This window comes from Triturus cristatus, chromosome 3_2 (assembly GCF_964204655.1).
Source record: "Triturus cristatus chromosome 3_2, aTriCri1.1, whole genome shotgun sequence".
Lineage (NCBI taxonomy): Eukaryota > Metazoa > Chordata > Amphibia > Caudata > Salamandridae > Triturus > Triturus cristatus.
The window spans coordinates 17,020,298-17,040,098 of record NC_140584.1 but is presented as its reverse complement, the minus strand read 5'-3'; positions in this window follow the sequence as shown (position 1 = coordinate 17,040,098).

Below are 19,801 nucleotides of genomic sequence, written 5' to 3'. Positions count from 1 at the left end.
ATATAAAATTATCAAAGCATCACTCTTTAGCGGTATTAACTTGACGAAGGCTGCCGGGCAATTAGGCACAACATTACACTTGAACTTGAGCTTGGCCGTACACTTTAGTGGCCTTGGCCTGTCAAAGGCAGTAAAGATGATATGCACCACATTACATTTGAACTCTTGAACTTGGCCATACACTTGAACTTGGCCATCTCGGCCCACCAAGCCCCCACTCTGCTGTGCACATTGTGCCAGCAGGCCCCAACGCGCTACAGCGAACAGTTGCACAACTTGTAAACCAGGGCCCCGCATGGCACACTGGCATGCCCACCGGGGTACCTGCACTCAGGCAGCCTCCCCAGGGTTCACCTCAGTCCATAGGTTGTGGGTTAGGGCAGAAGAGTCAGGGACCACCAGCAGGCCAATCCCCCCTTCCGCCTACCCTCTGCACACGTGGCTCCTACCCCTTTCTGGGGGCCATCCAATTGTTTAACCGCCACAGGGCGAGAAGCTCCCTGGCACGCTCGCCCTCCCCCCGCGCTAACTGTGCTCCCAAATGGCCCCTAGCATTGTTTGTATGAGCCACTGCCCGTCTACCAAAATTATGACCTCCATCCTGATTCCACCTCTCCCTTTTGTTATCTGGGCCGTCCTGTGATACATTACCTGCCCCCTTTCAGTGACCATCGAGTTGTGAAGAGCCTAGTTTACACCATCTCCTGTTTCCCCTGAATTAATCCATGACCCCCTGCCAGGAACCTGTCACCAGCTGTATTTCCACCACCGTTATCCTAAAGGGAACTACTACCCCAGGCCCTCCATAAAATGTCCGCCCGTACGGGTGCCTAGATGCTAGCGCAACCCAATTAGACTCCCCTGGTCTCCTGGGACAGCGGAGGAAGTGTTGGACCCGCTGCCTTCCTCTTACTGGTCGCCCGTATCACTTTCTTCCCAAGCTTGTCCTTGGCCTTAACCAGAACCCCCTTAACTTATACTGCCTGCGTTATCCTACTGACCACATATAGAAACTTCCCTTCAGACCATCGGTCATTGAGCGGTGGCGTAATAACGCACCCTCTTACAGCCTTGTGATAATTTACCAGGCCCAAGAATGCGTTAGATAAAATATCTTGGCAACTAACCTCAGCAGCAGGCACATTGTCCAGAAGCCTCTCTTAATGCCCACCGAGTTGGGAAGGCCCAACACTATCTCCCGTTTTTACTTTATGACATCCACCTCCCTCCCCAAGGAAACTAGTCCCTTAGGGCCTCCAATAGCAAATCTGCCCACCGGGATGCCTGCAACCTTAGTGCAACCCTAAGTGTACTCTCCCGAGCCTCTCCGGTATGCCTCTTCGATATGCCCATGAAGTCCAGGACCCCCAGGGGTCCGAACTCTGTCACCAGCCAGGTGACGTCTGGGACCACCGGCAGGTCAGTCCCGTTTGTCGCCAGCCAGACAAAGAAGAACTACTGCCCCATACCGTTACCTACTGACATCAGTCATAGTTAACTTACCAACCAGGCACCTCCTTGTGCCTAGAAACCACTCAGCTATGCTACATATTTTGTGTCCATCAACAGACCTTCTTGAGCCGGACTTGCACTGGGCTGGACTCCTGCACTGCCACCCTCTGAGCTATTGCTCCACCCACTGACAAGGCTGCTCCCTTTGTGAGAGGTGTTGCTTTGCCCCTTACTGTTAGGACCTGTGGGTATAGGCCGCCACAGGGGTATAAAAGGCTGGTTTTGCTTCGCCCCTTACTGTTAAGACCTGTGGTTGCAGGCTGCCACAGGGGTATAAATGGCTGGGTTACCATGATAATGTAGCACCTGCCGGGTAATTACCCTGTGCCCGAGGTGAAGTTTGTAAATTGTACTCCATAACCACCTTTACCAGGGAGCCTCCGGTTACCGTATCCTCTGCTATGTGCCTCTATATTATAAATCCTCCCACCCCGCATGGCCAACACTATGTGAAGATGGCGTTGCCCTTGGTCGAGGGAAGCGGCGGCTGGATGATTTAATTTATTGCCTGGTAACTAGCCAGACCTGGTAGCCCACGCCACAATACTCACCGTTCAGCCCCAAACTGACTACTACCCTAACGGTTATTATGTCCCTCGCAAAAGACCCCCTACGTGAAAGGAATAAATACTGTTCCATATCGGCACAAACTGGTGATTGTAAACTTGGGTTTTGTAAGGGGTCCTCCTGCAACAAGGCCTTGAGAATGTTTTTGCACTGTCTCCTCACACTTATTGGCATCACCGTGAAAACATAACAAGAAACTACATCCATGCCAGAATTGGTTCCCCTGCACTAGCGGCTCAAGGGTAATTGTAAGCAGACAAAATTTCATCTGTTTCCTGACTTCTTAGCAGCACCATGAGCACTTGATGAGACGTTCTCCTTCAGGCCAAGGCTGATTCCCCCTATACTGTGATTCCCCCTATACTATCACACCAGCCATGTGATTATGTTGGCAAGACAGAGTTTATGTCCCTTGTGCTGAACTGACCATAACGTTTCACAGATAACTGGAAGAAGGTAAAAGTTTTGAACTGTTAAACCATTTTTTTTTTGTTTTTTTTATTTTAATATATGGTCTGGTACGCCCCTAGGGCTACAGCCATATTTGTCCTTAATTTATTGAGAATTGTTGATCTTTGAATGTTTACCTGGCTCTAATCTCATAAAGAGATTAGTAGAGTATATTTAGCAATAAATACATATATATTTGACATAAATACCTGTGTGGTGTCTTTTCATTTGGTAATTCAAGAGATTATAAGGTAAAACAAGCTGCTTTACATTCCTCAGAGACTTAGCCACCCGGACCATTATGGCTGGCATTTTTAACCGTACCGTGTTACCCCCAGGAAACTTGGTTATTGCCACTGACGGGAGTATTGGGACCAAACGTACTAAAAGTGACTGAGACCAATGGCTGATTTCCTTATTGTTGGTAACATAAAACGGAAATGAGTATGTGCTGCCTTTAAAATAACAGCATTGTCCGGTTTTAGATCTACTGAGTTCCTACTGGACTGCATAACCTTACTGGAGTTGGTGTAATGGGAGCTACCCGAATACGCAAAGTTCTGCTCAGCTGTGCCTGCAAGAGCCTATTCCAACGTGTACCTTATCAATGAAGGAAAGCCAGTCCGCAAATCCTGCTGTTTAGAGAACTTGTATATGCATTGTACCAGGTGACCTATAGCGTGTGGATTCAGGTACACATCCGGCGCCTATTGAAACTGGGCTGGATCAGCTCCCAGTATTTCCACGTGCAGCCCCTATCCCACTGTCTCATTGCAATGTACCGAGAGTGGTAATAAGCGTACGCCCACCCGGAAGCAATGCCCACTACTAGTGTGCAGTTGCTGTGTACAGCGGTGTGCTTCCGCGCCATTTGGCATGAAATGTACACCCACACCGTAAGAATACCCGCTATTAGCATGCGGCCTCTGTATGCATTGGTGTGTTTCTGCCCCATTTAGCATGAATTATACACCCACCCAGAAAGAATGCCCGCTACTAGCGTGCGGTTGCTGTACGCGACGGAGTGTTTCTGCACCACCTGACATGAATTGTCCACCTTTGTGCAAGGAGTCACAGCATACCTCAGCATAGCCCAGGCCTGAAAACACACTTGCACGTGGTAGGAATGCAAGTCCAGTCCCATTTACAACCAAAGTTGTATTTGAGAAAAAATTCCGCCAACATCGTAACTGGGGATTCCGGGGCAACGACCCCCTATACCTTAAAACGCATTCTTATTCGAGAAAATAAAATAATGTTCGTAACTGTCGCCTGGAGGGCAAAGATCACCCCTTATTTAGGATGTGCAAGGCCGCAGCCCTTCCCATAACATGCATTTAAAACAGTGTAGTTGAGATAACACATTGAGCTAAAATAGTGCTCCTATGACGCAAGTCTAACAAATTGCTCTTTTTATTATCTCGGCCATAATCTCAACTGCGTTTGCACCAATGCCCTCGATGTTATACAGTAATCTCAACAGTAAATTAAATACGTTCCCCAGATCCAGTAACCGAAGCTACGAACAGTGTGCCGGGTTCTCTGTGTATGGCTAGCACTTGGAAAAAACAGTGGTTGTCCAGTTTTTGTATCAATGGCTCTGCATTAAAGAGCTCAGGGTGTAATAGGTGACGAAAATTAGTGATTCTCGCAAATTACATATCTGATAACATCAAACTCTGGGTTGGTTCGAACCACCCAACCTTTCCGTTAATAGCTGAACGTGCTAACCGATTGCGCCACAGAGATGACTCTTGGACAAAATGTATGCTATGCGCCTCCCGCGGGGACCCCTCTGAGTCACATGGAGCGCCGACTGTACAGTGAAAAGTACGGGCCTCTTTGAAGACAGGTGAGTAAATAGACATAACAACGGGTATAGTACGAGCAGTTCGGGTTTCCTCCGTAACATGGAGTGCCACCCTGATAGATAAAACCACACTGCTAGATAACACCTGGACAAATTACACCGCCAAATGTGCCTGCCCGTTATGAAAACCGCTCGCAGCCCCCCCTTTCATCCTCAGCATTCTGCAAAAGATGTGCACAAATGGGTACGCCCTACGAGATCTCCGCAGCCTCCAGCACTATACCGCCTCACGCCCCAAACGCCTATGAGCCCGTCCCAACCTACACCGCTACCTACTGCGACAATAAAAACGGCTATGCGGGACATATAACACCAACAAAATGTGTAATGAAACCGCTCGCGGCCGAATGTTTCAACTCTGCAGCCTCAAAAGCGAGGGCAGGAATCGAACCCATGACGCCAGACTTTGGAGACAACGGCACCCACCACTGCGCCATTTCATTGCTCCGATCGGGCCACCAACTGCACAACCACGACCCAGGCCACGCCCCCCACCAACGGGGCAGGCGGGCCCCAGCAAACTGCAGCATCTATCCCGCTGGCCGCCCCCACTGTCTATTGTTGTGAGCCCTGCGCAATCTGTACTTCCAGGTCCGCTGGCACAACAAAACCCCACCAAAAACGGATCTGTGCCCCATCGCGGCGAGAACCAAGCCCCGTACCGTCCCCCATGCGGACAGGCCCCTGCATAACGGGCAGCCCCCATCCCATGAGCCGTCTTAAACTGCACTAAAAGTTGTCGAACAAGGTTTATTATCTGCACCCTTCAGGCAGGGCACGGCCGTGCTCAGCTAGACGACAATGACTTCCATCTAAACTTCTTTACCAAAAGCTTCTGGGAATGAGTAGGAGCCCCCCACGCCTAGGGGAGGGGCACCCTTAGTCGCGCCACGGACAGCGCGGCAGCTTCAAAACCCATTCTGTTTCCCGCACCAAAAAGCGGCCTCGGTACCTCCCTCATTAAACATCTAAAGAGCTATAAAATACATAAAGGCAGTTGCAGGCATTACAATCGGGCAAAATATCACCATCTACCACCGCGCCCCTCGACAGTAAAGGGAGCATCCCCTCGCATATTGTGGCGAAATGCCTTACCCTACAACCGTATCTTTCCTGTAACAGCACGGAAAGGAAATACACAAGAAAACAAAGGCGCGCCCCACCGCATATGGTGCTGGGCCGCCTCGCACTCTAAAAGGCAATATTTATTTAAATACATGATCGTCAATCTCTCCTAAAACTACGCCTAGGGCCCCCTCAAACCTCCTGTGCCACACTCGGCACACCGCCGACTCGAACTCTCTCCGCGTTGACGATGTGCCCCTGCAGCTTGCCGGAGGTTCAAAGGGACAAAGAGGCTGAAGATCGCAGGGCGCGGATTTAAATAGCCTTCCAGCGAGCCCCGATGACGTCACTTCATTCAGCCCCCTTTTTGGCCCTGGGGAAGGTCCAGTCCCGTGGCGCTACTAAGGGCGCCCCTCCTCTAGGCGCGGGGGGCGCCGGTCATTAGAGATGTGAATGCAGAGGCAAAGAAGCTGTCCGGTGGTGCACTGTAAGTATGCCCCCTGATGGTAGCCCTATGGAGGGGGAAAAGGGGGCCTATGGATCCCCAGGACATCCCCTTGCAGGCAGGTGCAGTCACTCACTGCACCCACCTGCAAGGTGATCTCTTTCCCCTCTTAAAAGTGCAAGTGGGTTGCCACTTGCACAGTTAAACACGGAAACACGGAGTGGCTGCTTCAAAGCTGGCCCGTTTTTCTCACTTGAATGCGCTGCCTCCCGGGCAGCACGACTATGTGGTTGCCATGGGGGCAGTGCATTCAATGTAGTAGGGTGGACTGTCCTTGTTTGTGCCCGGTACACCTACTTTAAGGTGCGCCTTGTCGCAAATAGAAAAAGTGTGCCATATGTGTAATAGGGCCTCAGCTCTTTGAAGGCCTCAGCTCTTTGAATATAGATGCAGAAAAACGTGAATTAGCACACAAAAAATCAAACCAATGAGAATTGGAGAGTGGTAGGAAAGACATGATTAGAACATATATCACCCCTGGTCAGATAACTGCAATGACTCATCAATAGTTTCTAAAATGAAAATCAAAGTTGCAGCTCCAATGTATAACATGCTCGGGTAACACGCAGTTAAAAATTGGTGCAAATAAATGTAACTAGTACACTGCAGAAAGAACACTCCAGTGAGCAACGGCAAAACTGCTAAAAAAAATCACTGTAAGAAAATGCCTTTTTTCATGTTCACCTACTCTTTTTGGACTGATTTTTTAAAAAAAACATACTTTATTGATTTTACAGAGGGCAACATCTAGCGTGGGCATGAAGATGATGGGTGCATAGGCCGAGCAACAAATATTGAATAAGCAGAAAAAACAATTGTAAGCTCAGATTGAATACATTCACGAAATAGGCTGTAACCTATGCAAGGCAACAATATTATTGCATCTACATGCAAGAGAGGATTTATCGAAAGTTAATTTCATTCAATGGCAGTATGTTAACAATATATTTTGAAAGAGCATTTCTTAGTAACCCACCCTCCTTTCTTCCATCTGGCTCACCCATTATCTTTTAGCAAATTCAGAGCTCAGCTGGGCTTCAAATTTCTCAACTCTGGAGGATTCAATCGTTCAGCAAGGCATTTTCGTAAGGCCAACCACGGTGGGCGTCCGGGCATGGCTCTATGTCAGGGGGAGGGGAACTTGTGTTTTATTGGTTTTGTGGAATAGGGGGTTCAATTGCCTTAAGTGCCTCACACATTAGATCCTTTTCCATGGAGATTGGTGTTTTTCTTAGGCCCCTATATTCTTCTCTCCTTATGGCTGCCCTTTCTGCATTGCGCCATCGGACTGCCTCCCCGTGCCATGAGTGTAGTGTTGGGGGAAGGGCCGACTTCCACTTCATAATGATGGAGCGCTTCGCTATGAGTAGGGCCAAATCAGCAAACTGGAGCTGTACTTTCTGTGACTTGGGGCGTGTTTAAGGCCCATTAGACACCGCTCTGCTGTGTCCCAGCCAGGGATGTCTGTGATGTCATCCAAAGTGTGAGCGACCTCGGTCCAGAATCCCTCAAGATGTGGGCACGTCCATAACATGTGGATTATGTCTTTATCCTCCATCTGGCAACTTGGGCAGGAAACCTGGGTGGTGGGGTACAGGTGGTTAAGGCGGTGTGGAGTGAGATAGGCCCTGTGAAGAATCATATACTGTATTAGCTTGAATTTGGCATTACGGGATACTCTTTTAGGGTATTCTAGTAGAGAGGTCCAATCTTTGTCCGTCAGGTTCCTATCCAGGTCATTCTCCCATTTTTCTGAGTGTGGTGAGGGGGATCCCCGCATGTGCCCTGGTGCCCCTATAAAGCCATTTAATCAGGTGGCGCCCATTATCCATGAAGTGTACCGCGTATGTAAGGTCATGTGTCATAGGTTCTTCACCTTTCGGTGCCCAGTGTTTCTTCTTGTAATTGACCAGGGCTGCATGCAGTATAAAGAGAGAGCACGAGGTCCCTTGTGCTCGGGAGAAGTTCTAATGGTCTGCCAGTATCCCATCTGTAAACAGTGTCCCCACCATGGGTACACCCTCGCATGTCCATTTAAGTATACTATGTGAAGTGACCAAGCCAGTAGGGGTAGGGATTCCTAATAGTGGAATTTTAGGGCTGTAGGGCACTGTTTGGCACGTGTATTGTAGTGCCTGCTTCCAATAGGTAAGCGCTATGCGCAGCAGCAGAGGGTTTCTGAGGGGATTCAACTCTGTGGCATCAGTAAGATGTGGAGGGTGCCGCGAGATAGCAGTAGTGGTGTGTAGTCTAGATTGTTTTCCTGCTAGCCAATATGATAGCTATTGCAACTGGCTTGCATAGCAGTAGGCTCGGAAGTCTGGTCCCCCCAGACCCTCTTTGTCCGTCCCTAGCTGTACTTTGGCCAGCCCCACTCTTCTGTGGCCCCTTCCCCATACGAAGTCTGTGAGCAGGGTGTCCAGTATTTTAAAAAGGGGGGGGGGGGGAGATGAGCACAGGTAGGTTAGTGAAGAAAGATAGTAGGCGTGGGAGCATGATCATCTTGGTAATGGCTTTTCTGCTCATTACCGAAAGGGGCAGTGAAGTTCAAAAGGATATCTGTGCATGAAGTGATTTATTCGCCTTTGACAGGTTGCCTTCTAATAGGTCCTGGGTGGATCTATAGATTTAAATGTTTAAAGGTGTCTGGCTCTACTTTGAGACATAGTCGCCCAAAGGTAATGACATCCGGGTGCTCGACTGGCCAGAACAAAATGTGTGAGATTTCTTCTCATTAATGGCTAGACCTGGTACACATTCAAAATGATCGAAAATGCATGGTAGCGGTTCCAGACCATCTGCCAAATTATTAATGTAAAGTACGAGGTCATCGGCATGAGCTGACATAATATGTGTTGTGTTGCCCACTCGGATCCCAGTTTCTATCGCCTCCAATCGGAGTCTCATGGCCAGGGGCTCTAGTGCAAGCATGAAGAGCAAAGGCGATTGTGGGCAACCCAGCCGGGTGCCCCTGCTCACCAAATATGTGAGCGCCAGTTCTGGCTTGTGCCGTAGGGGCAGTGTAGAGCAGCCTGACAATTTTATACAATTCGGAGCGATGCAAAGCCTATCCATTGCTTTAAACATATATTCCCAGCTGAGGGTATCAAATGCTTGTCGCAGGTCGAGGGCGATGCATCCCACACTCTCAATGCTATTGGAGATGGCCTCCGTTACGTGGTAGAGGCATCTGATATTTAACGAGGTGCTGCGGGTTGGGACAAAACCATTCTGGTCAGTGTGGATAAGTTGTGGCATGTGGTGGAGCGGGCAGCGTGATAGTATTTTCCCCAGGATCTTATATTCTGTTGGTAGGAGTGATAAAGGGCGGTAGCCTAACATGTCCAAGGAGTCCCTAACTGGTTTAGGGAGAGAGGTGACCAAGGCCTGCATAGGGGTGATGGGGAGAGCACCCTCCTCCAATGCCGCTTCATTCAGCCTCTCCAGGTATGGAACCAGCGTATCCGAGAAGGTGTCATAGAATTCCTCGGGCAGGCCGTCTAGAACTGTAGCCTTAATGCGGGGGAGCTCACGGATAACTTCTCTGATTTCCTGTTTAGTGAGAGGGCCGGTCAGTTCATCTTGGTCTGACTGCTGAATTTTGGGTTAATGGAGGTCATTCAAAAAGGTTTCTATGATCTCCTCCATTGTCTCCTCAGGGGCCTTGTATAACGATTCATAGTATTCATATTCACAGAAAGCTAAGTTTATGTCATGTCTTAGTGCCATCTGATAAGGATATCTCATGTATAGGGGAGGGAGTATCCCGCAGCAGTCGTGCTAAATGCGATCCCGACTTGTCGGCTTCTGTATGCTTTATTTGTGTATATGACTAGTAATCAATTGTTCGGAGGCGCTCCAGCAGCTCAGCATGTTGTACGCATACATCTTGAAGTTCCTCCTGTTTAGTAGGACTGCTGATTGCCTCTTGTTCTACCCTGTTCAGAGTGTCTTCCACCGTCTTAAGACATTTATAGATCTCCTGCCTGGCCCCTATTGTGGTGCCAATAGCGGCACCTCTTATGACAGTTTTGAACGCGTTCCACTCTATTAGGCATGTGGATGCCTTATTGTTATTTTCGTTAAAGTAATTGGTAATGGCTGATGCCATAGTGGATCAAAAGACTGTGTATTCTAGCATCTGTGTCCAAGTGGGAACTGTTGTAGGGATATTCCCCCATGCCAGCATAATCTCTAAGGGATTATGATCAGAAAAGGTCTTTCCTAGGTAAGTGGCATCAACCACCTGGGTGGTTTTTATGAGGGAGCAGAATATTCTGTCCAGTCGGGTATGAAGTTGGTGTGGCAGTGAGTAAAATAAGTATTTCCGGCTACTTGTGTACGTCTGCCTGTTTTACTGAGACTGCGCTTTGGACGGGGGGGATGAGAGCGGTCCAGTTGGATATCCAGAACCGCTTTATAGTTTCCTCCCAATAACCATGGGTATCCCACCCAGACTGCCAGCACTGTGTTGAGGCTCATTAAGAATTTATCTTGGTCATAATTGAGGGCATATATACTACCTATTACTTTATGCGCACCATCAAGTGTGCCGTGGATAATAACATATCTACCCATTGCATCTGTGCGCAGCTCTAAGGCTATAAATGGGACCCCACCTCAAACCCAGATAGTGGCCCCCTTACAAAGGAGGAATATGATGTGGTGAACACTTGTCCCCTCCATTTGTTGCGTAACTTGATGGCCTCCGAATCAGTGAGGTGTGTCTCTTGCATCAGGGTGAACTGCGCTTTGCGCCTATTTGGTTGAGCGTGTATTCGATGGCGCTTATGTATCGCTCCCATCCCCCTGAAGTTCCAAGTGACTACGGTATATTTACCCTTCGCGCCGATTTGTGTGTGTTCAGTTATAGGATCAGCCCGAGCTCGAGGCCGGGGGCCAACATCTCGCGCATTAAGGGGTGAGCCAGATTCCCAATAAACCATATCAACTCCCAATACAGGGTCAAACCTTAAAATTATTTTGGACCAAACATAATATATAGCATTTAGAACAATTTGAAGAGTTTGTTTTGCAAGTGCTATGGGGAAGGCAGCTATGTCGTCTTGATTAATACTGCTGCAGACAGTAGTGTAGATGACCGGACTGTGGACAGGCAGGAGGGAAAAAGCTGACCCAGGGGATTAGGCAGGGGACAATGAGAGACTGCAGACCACATATTAATTGCTATTACTACGGCAAAGGGTTCCTGCAGTAAGGGCACAAGCTCTAAAGGTCATTTACGGTCTGCGGTGTGACAGTGGGGAACAATGCAAGGCTGTTCTCTGATTCTGAATGTATGGTGGTGTCTTCAGATGATTCTGGCAAGGAGTGAGGATCACAGTCTCTGAAGGTCGCTGCCGCAGTGAGCGCCGCCTCTCTGCCTCGCTTGGCCTGCTCCTAGGAGGGGCTCTTTGATCCAAGTTTACGAGACAGTCTGGCACGATGAATGCCTCTCCCTGCCATCGGTCATGGAATCTGGGCTGTTTTCTGCATTGATTTTCCTGATGCGTGGGAGGGGAATATGACATCTATCCAGTCTCCAACAGCCTCTGGGCTGTTGAAGAAGTGTTACATCTGGTCAAGTATAATCTTTAGTTGAGTTAGGAATAATAAGGCGTATTGCACATTCAATGCTCTTAGTTTTTTGACTGATTGGAAGGAGGCTCTCATTGCACCAGTATCACCAGTATCACGAAGTCAGGATATAGCGAGATCCGTTCATTTTCGTATTGAATAACGGACTTTTCCCTGGAGTAGGGTGTCACGGTCCCTATAGTTTAGTATGCCGGTGATCATTGGTCATGGAGGCGCGCCAGCTATTGGTTTACTGGGAGGGATTTGGTGGGCTCTCTCCACACAGAAGAAGTCAGACAAACCCTCTGGGGCCACACATTCACGCAGCCATTGTTCCACAAAGTGGGTAGGGTTAGCGCCTTCACATCTTTCTGCCAGCCCAACTATGTGGACATTGTTCCTCCTAGTCCTTCCCTCCGCATCTTTGGCTCTGTCTTGTAGGGTGGATACTTGATTCTGTAGATGTGCTATCTGCTCTGTGTGTTCCTTGTGCTGCGAGCTTGTCCAAGGTTGCTTCCGTGTTGGTTGGCGGTATGCAGCTCATTTGGGGCATCTGGTTTGAGCTATCTGAGTCCTCCTGCTGTGATGGGCCCACAGTGGCCAGTCCCATCATGTTTCCCTTCATGCTCCCCATGGTGATCGAGCTAGTGGGGTAGGTCTCCCCTTGGGTGTGGCAAGGGCCTGCGGGCTCTCCTCTCCAAGGGGCCCCTAATTGTTACGTGGTCCTTAATCCAGGAGGGTCCCCCGGTCGATTCCCAGCCTGTCCCCGGCAGTCAGTGGGGACCCAGGTGTAGGGAAGCGGGAGTTCTGTCCAAGGCCCGTGGGCCAGGGGCAGACCCATGGGGCCCCTCCAGCTACGGCTGGCAGGGGAAAGTGGACACCCCACCTCCAACGCTTGTGTTTTTGCACGGATTAGGTGTCACCGGTGCAGTCAGACTGTATAGTATTGTTGGCTGAGGGGGCTCCTTAGCATCCCAGCCCGAACCCAGGGTTGGGCCACCACAGCTAGTGCAGGAGGACCCCTCAGTTATTCTTCTCCAGGGGGCTGAATGAGTATGGAAACCTCCAGTCTACAGTGAGTCCCCCCGCAGTGACCGGGATATCTTCAGGGCATGGCTACTTCTGTTTTGAAGGGGGGTACCCCACTCACCCCTCAGCAGGGCACCAGGAGCAGGCGAGCACCCCCGGCCACGATGAGCCCCCACGCAGCAGATGGGTAACCCCAGGCCTCTCTGGCAGTCGGTTTGGGGGGGCGCACAAGCAGGCGGGGGAAATGGGACTCACTGTTGGTTGTGCCAGCTAGTTCACTCTTGCAGGGCCAAAGATAGACCCCCGCAGCCCAGCAGCGTAGGTCGGCAGCCGCTACACCAGACACCCTAGGAGCTGCAGTCAGCCCCTGGCAGCCCAGCAGTGAGGGTTGGCAGCCCTCATGCCGGACACTTCAGGAGGCACCGGATAGGGGCACAGAAGATCGTAGCACCTCACAGTGAGTGGCAGGCCACTCAACGGGCCATCAGTCTTCACTTTCTAGGCAACGAACGGGGCATATGCTGGCAGGAATGCGTCCCCTGGGATCTGTGCAGGCTTCAGGGGGAAAAGGGCCTCGGATGGCCCCCCAGGGCGCTGAGGTGTGTCTAATTATCAGGGCCGGTTGCAGAGCTTCACTACTTTACGACCGCCATGTTAGGCTGCTAGCCACGCCCCCGACACACACACTTTTTGGACTGATGCTGCTGGTTTTTCGAGTGAGAGTACACTGTGGCCTGCTAACCAGACTTCAGTGTCAGTGTTCTTACCCATTGCAAAGTGTATTTCGAGTTGGCTATCCCGAATTGACAAGTACTGACTTACTTATAAGTCCCTAGCATAGTTCCTAGTATATGCTACCCAGGGTAGCAAGGGCATGTAAGGTATAGTGTCCACCCAGGGCTGCAGCACTGAGTGTGCCACCCTGCATTTGTCAAAGTACAAAACGACTCCCTGTTTGCCACTGCAGACTGGAAGGGCAGAGTTACACTGGTAGTTCAATTGTAAACCAATGACAAAGGCACCACTTCCCCTAAATGTATAGGTAAGTCTCCCCTAAGGAAGGCCTATTGAGCCCTATTGCAGGGGATGTGTATTATTAAGTGGGGAATATACACCTATATATGTCTTAGCATTTAAAAAAAACTAATTGTTGTTTTGCGGTGGAAAAGTCAGTAGCCCCATTGGCTAATATGGGGTTACCTTCTAGCATCCCAGCTTGGCTAACTTCTGTGTGGAACTACCTACCTTGGTACTGTAAGATATAACATAATTGTGGCATTAAATCCATCCTGATGCCCAGGTGGATTTTAATGTAACTATTAAAGTTAGGCAACTTTTATAAAGTTATCACTTGGTGATCCAGTGGTCCAGTAGCCTCACATGGGCTAGGACCAGAAGACAGCTTTCTGTCCGCGCCGGGTAGTATTTACGGCTCCCAGGCTCAGGATCAAACATAGCCTGCAGCAGGGTGAGGTGTTCAAAGGGAAAGCCGCCTTTGATGGGCAAATGGTGTTAACACTCCAGGTAGAAAAGCTGGAGACAAGGACAAAGAGAGAATACCGGTGCCCAAATGTTTTTTTCGTGGGTGTGTAGCCCTCAGGTGACACGCCTCTATGGTGGGCTACTGAGCTCCTTACATCCAAGAGATGGTCTCGACATCTTGAGAGTGGTCAGAATCTGTCTGGGATTGCCGAATGCCACACATCGCTGTAAAGTCGTCATCCAATGAGAGAGGTCCTGATAACCCATTGGTTCACCTCAGGGCACTTTATTAGAATAAAAAGTGCACCCTAGACTATGAGATCATGCTAGATTTGGAAAGAGAACCAAAGAAGTACTGCCCTGCTTCACTTGGAATCGTGCAAAGAGAGACTGCACCATCTGCTGGACTGCACCAGCTGCTGCACTGCACCTGCTGCACTTTGGGCTAGAGAAGTTTGGAATGTGCCTGTAGCTCCTAGCTCATGGAAAAGTTGATCCCCAGACCAAAGCACTGACTCAAAGCTTCAGTCTACTGATCTCCTGGAACCAGCTCTAGGGATAAAGGAGCTGAAGTAGCCAAAACCGGCAAGTTGCTAGCCACCGGAGATTTGCAGCTAGCTGCTGCTGGAAACCTTGAGAGATCGATTTTCAATGGCCAAACGTTGCATCTGAGTCCGCTGGACTCAGGAGTGTTGTCAAAGTCCAGAATTGGTTGCTCCCCTCACTAAATGCTTCTGCTGCAACCGCTGTGTCCGGTGACCAGAAGCCTGCCTGCCACTGTCCTTCTATCCCCGGAAAGAAGACATTTAGTGGACTCCGACTTCTGTGTCCAAAGTCACTCCACATCACCCGTGGACCGAGGAACCACCACAAAGGCGCCCCCGTCGAACACACCACAAACCGATCATCTTTGAGCATCTTTACATCCTGCATCTCCAGCATCAGGACCACTCCAATATAGTCTATGGCAGTCGTGCTGTAAAGGCTGGAACTGGAGTGGAAAACACTCTAGTGGCCAGGAAACTATCCAAATCTACCTCATTGGCCCTATAGACCTCCATTATGTCACATTTGGTTGCACAAGCCAGGCAGGAGTAGTTGAACTAACTTTTACAAACTTTTGAAAAGTTTGCAAACTTTTTTTTTGACCAATGCTTGTTTGCAGTTGGAATTAAAAGTTATAAATCTTTGAAAAATCATATCCTCGGAACCCTCCAGTCGATTTTCTCTAGCTTGTACACTACAACTTAATAAAAATACACTCCATTTGTATACATTGATGTTGTGTTTCTTTTGTGTTGTGTGACTTTCTTATTTCATTGTGTGGTATTATTAAATGCTTTACGCTAAGTTCCTTTGTCCAAGCCTTGCTGCTTGAAAGCTATAGCTACCCATGGTTGAGTTTAAGGTTGTTGAAATGAGCCTGGCTGGAAGCAATAAAGATTTTACGAGTGTATTCCACGATAAGGACCCACAGCCATATCATATAATACACCCAGAACCTCACAATCCCAGATTCAGACTCTAGGACCATAAGCTAGAGAACACCAGTCAGTTCAATGCATTATCTCTTTTTATCACGGAGGAGAGAACCATTCTAAACTAAGAAATGTGCGAAAAACACACTGGTCTGACCCAAATAGGAAATATTCTAACTTTAGTGACCCTCCTCGGTAAATATGGGCCACAAAGGGAAGGAGATAGACTGGTGACAGTCCCCATCACCTGTTTTAGACCCCTTACCCCAGGGTAAAGTCCAGAGTCCCAGCATTCAATCCCTGCATTGTCCCCAGGCAACTCACTAGATAATTGGTTCTTAAACGTTTGACTTCTGTGGACCACAATTAATAATAACTGGTACCAGGGGCCCCCACTGAATCATTATTGGAATCCAGGGACCAACACTGAGTAATTGTTGGTAGCCGGAGTAAGCATTTTTGCTAATTTGAGCTGCAAAAGAATATGAGCAAAATACAGAATCAAACGTTCATCAAACATATATATATATGTGATAAAATATTAATTGAATACACTACACAAATTCAAAAAAAAACAGAATTGTATTTTTATTGGGAAGTTTGGTGCTTTTCTAAATTCAATTGAGGCCACTCGTTGTCCACACAATATTCTGTTTGATGCACTTGCACTGCTCCATTGAATCAATCTGAGGCTACTAATTAAAATTTTACCCTCAGATTTCAAATTCCTTCACGTTTAAGGAATATTTGAAAAACGTTAAATTGTACATTTTGCTTCTTTACTTATACACACTTCACTAATTTGTTTATATTATTTAGTTTTCTAAGCAGTCACAGGACACCTGAGTGGTCTTTGCAGGACCCCAGTGGTCCCAAGACCATAGGTTAAGAACCACTACCCTTGATCACAATAACATCAAGATGTATCTCATTGAGGCACCTACCGGCTGCTCCTTTATCCCTTACACTACCCTCTCCTCCTACCATTAGTGGCAGCTGTCAACTATGCCGAGTGGAGGGCGGAGAAATGGGTGGTAGGCGGGTGAGTACATAAAATAAATACTTTAAAACGAAATGTTACTTAAACATGCCTGCTATGTCCTCCCAACTCCGGTCCTCTTCTTCCCTCATTACGTCCAGGGCCCCCAGCCAACTCCTGTATCCAATCCTGACACTGCTCTCATGCTTTTAATTAGCATAAGAGCAGCGCTAGGATTAGAGTGAGCGGCCACAATCAGCACTCACAAGAGCACTGGACGCAGGGCTTTAAGTGGGATGAAAAACGTAGGTGTCCCTGAAAGGGGTGTGGCCCATATAATTAAGAGTGTGGCTACATTAACACTAAAATTGCCACTCTACCCACATATTTGAACAGAATCACAACTGCAACTGGCAGACGTGTCTATTGTCTATGCGGTTTGCAGAGAGGCCAAAGATTGAATGGCCACGTATTCTGAACACTTTTTTGCACCTGACAAGCACTGCCTTCCCCAACTCAATTGTGTCCCATCATAAATGCCTGGACACGACTCAATTCCAAATTATGCACTAGGCGAAAGTAATATGTTGCTTGAAAAAAAAGTTATAATGTAACATCCTGGAAAAAGCAAACACTCATACGGAATGCAATATTAAGTAAAGGTTGTAAAATATAAGCAGCAAAGGCGTGGATTAACTCAACCCCTTCGCAGCTAGGCCTTTCGAATTGCTAAGCCTTTCTTTGGCTATTTGGGGTAGTTCGTACTTAGGCCCCTGTAACATTTTGACCACATAAGGTATCCACGCCAAATTTGCGTCCTTTTCTTGCAACATCATGGGGATTCTAAAGGTACCCAGAAATTTGCCAAAATACAGCAAAAAAATGTTTTGGGGGAGGGAAAAAAGTGCTGCAAATGAAAGCGTCTGTTTTTTTCTCTGCAAATGGGGCTGAAATATAAATCTTCCCAGCTTTTAGGGCCTGACAGACTGTCAGAAAACGAACAGTTTTTAAACAGTTTTGGCATTTTACTGAGTTAGTGGTAGAAATAGGTATGAAAACAATAATGGATCCTGGAAAGCTATACATTTTAGAAACGTAGATAAAATTCTGAATTCAGAAAGGGGTCATTTGTGTAGATCCTTCAAGGTTTCTTCATAGAAATTAACAGTTGAATATAGGAAAAATTGAAAATTTGTTGAAAAGTACAGCCATTTGTGCCAATGTTTTCACCTGTAACTTCTAATTATGACAGCTATTTGAAAGCAATATACCGTTACATCCGCTGAACCTTTTTGGTTGAGGGGATATAGAGGACTTGTAGGTTCACCAAGAACCCAATGACTCCAGAGCCCATAACGGAGCAGAGTCTTGAAATGGTTTTTTATTATTTACCGGGTATACAGCAATTAATTTGGGAAAATATATACAGGGATATATCGGTATGAAAGACACCTATGTATTTATGAAATTGGAACAAAATATAGAGATTAGAAACAGTAGCTATTTGTCCATTTCCGAAATTGTGAGTACCCATAGTAGCATGAGAATTATAGGACATTTTTCAAAGTGACTTCTTTTTTACCCATTGTCTTTTGAAGGCAGAAATACATCGAAAGTCAATAGGTAATAACAGTTGCTCTACAATTCTGTGTAACCCTAAGTCTCCTGATAAAAATGGTACCTCACTTATGTGGGTAGGCCTAGTGCCCGTGACAGGAAACGGCTCAAAACGCAACGTGGACACACTTTATTTTTACAGTGAAAACTGACCCTTTTTTTGCAAAGTGCCTAGCTGTAGATTTTGAACCCTAGCTCTGCCGGCACCTAGGGAAACCTAACAAACCTATACTTTTTAGAAACCTAGACACCATGGGGAATCCACAATGGGGTGACTTGACTGGCTCTCACCAGGTTCTGTTACCCTCGAACTTTGTAAAATAAACAAATTTTCCTCACATTTCTGTGGTGGAAAGTTCTGGAATCTCCTGTAGCCTTGCTCCCACACTAGAGAGCGTTGAGCCTGAACAAGACAACCTTGAAAATGTGATAACTTGAATCTGTTCTGCAGGTGGAAGCTCACCCTTCTGTACCTCCTTTGTTCATTGGTGCCCGAGCTGGAAAATTCCAGGCTGGGAGGGGCTTTAGGGGTGTTGGAAATGTACCCAACCCTCTTCTCTCAAGTGCTGCCCATAAGAACGGCTAGGAGACCCTATCGAAGGCTTTCTCCGCATCCAGCAGGATCAGCCCGACAGGGTCCCCTGTAATCTCGGCAGCATCAAAGAGAGCAATCACCCTCTGGATGTGATCAATTGTACTCCCTGGAACAAACAAATGTTGGTCCGGGCTGACTAGCTTTTTAACTACTCCTGCTAGCCGGTTTACCAAGATCTTAGCATAAATCTTGACATCGCTGTTAATTAGCGTTATGGGTCTGTAAGAGCCCAGTTCCTTGACTGGTTTCCCTTTCTTGGGAAAAACCACCATATTTGCAGACCCCCAAGAGGTAGGCACCCTCTGGCCTGCTTGGGCTTGGAGAAAGACTTCAACCATTAATCCCAATAGACAAGGAGCTAACTTTTTATAAAACTCCCCGGGGATTAGATCAAAGCCCGCCGCTTTCCCGTTAGCCAAAAGACTAATAACCCCTATCACCTTATCCGCTGTAATGGGGGATTCTAATACTCCTCTCTCCTCGTCAGTTAACCCGTCCCCAGGCAACTCTGAAAGATAATCCCATATCTCTTCTTTACTTCCCCCTATATCATCGGAATATAACAGTTGATTAAAACATTGGAAGGCAGCTCGAATATCTGAAACCTCAGTAACTTCCCCCCTCTGAGGATCATTAATTGCTGTAATCACTCCCTGAGTCACCCTCTGTCTAGTACGTACTGCAAGTACATGTCCCACTCTCTCACTACATTCATACATTTTAGACTGCCACGCTGTATATTTCCCTGCCGCTTTCTTTGTTGAAATTTCCCAAATGTTGTACTTAGCTGTGGTTACCCTAGTCTGTGCCTGGCCCACCTCTCCCCCATTAGCGATAGCTTCAACTAATTTAATTTCTGCATCCGACAGTTTGACATATAGTTCCTGAAGATTAGCTCTAGCAAACTTCTGGATCCTCCAACCATACCTTGAGATTTCCCCCTGATCCCTGCTTTCAGGGCATCCCAGACAACATCCTCTCGGGTACTGCCCTTGTTCTCGGATATAAACCTCGGAACCCATGATTCCATATGAGCAATATAATCTTGTTCCGATAAAAGTGCTCTATCGAAAGT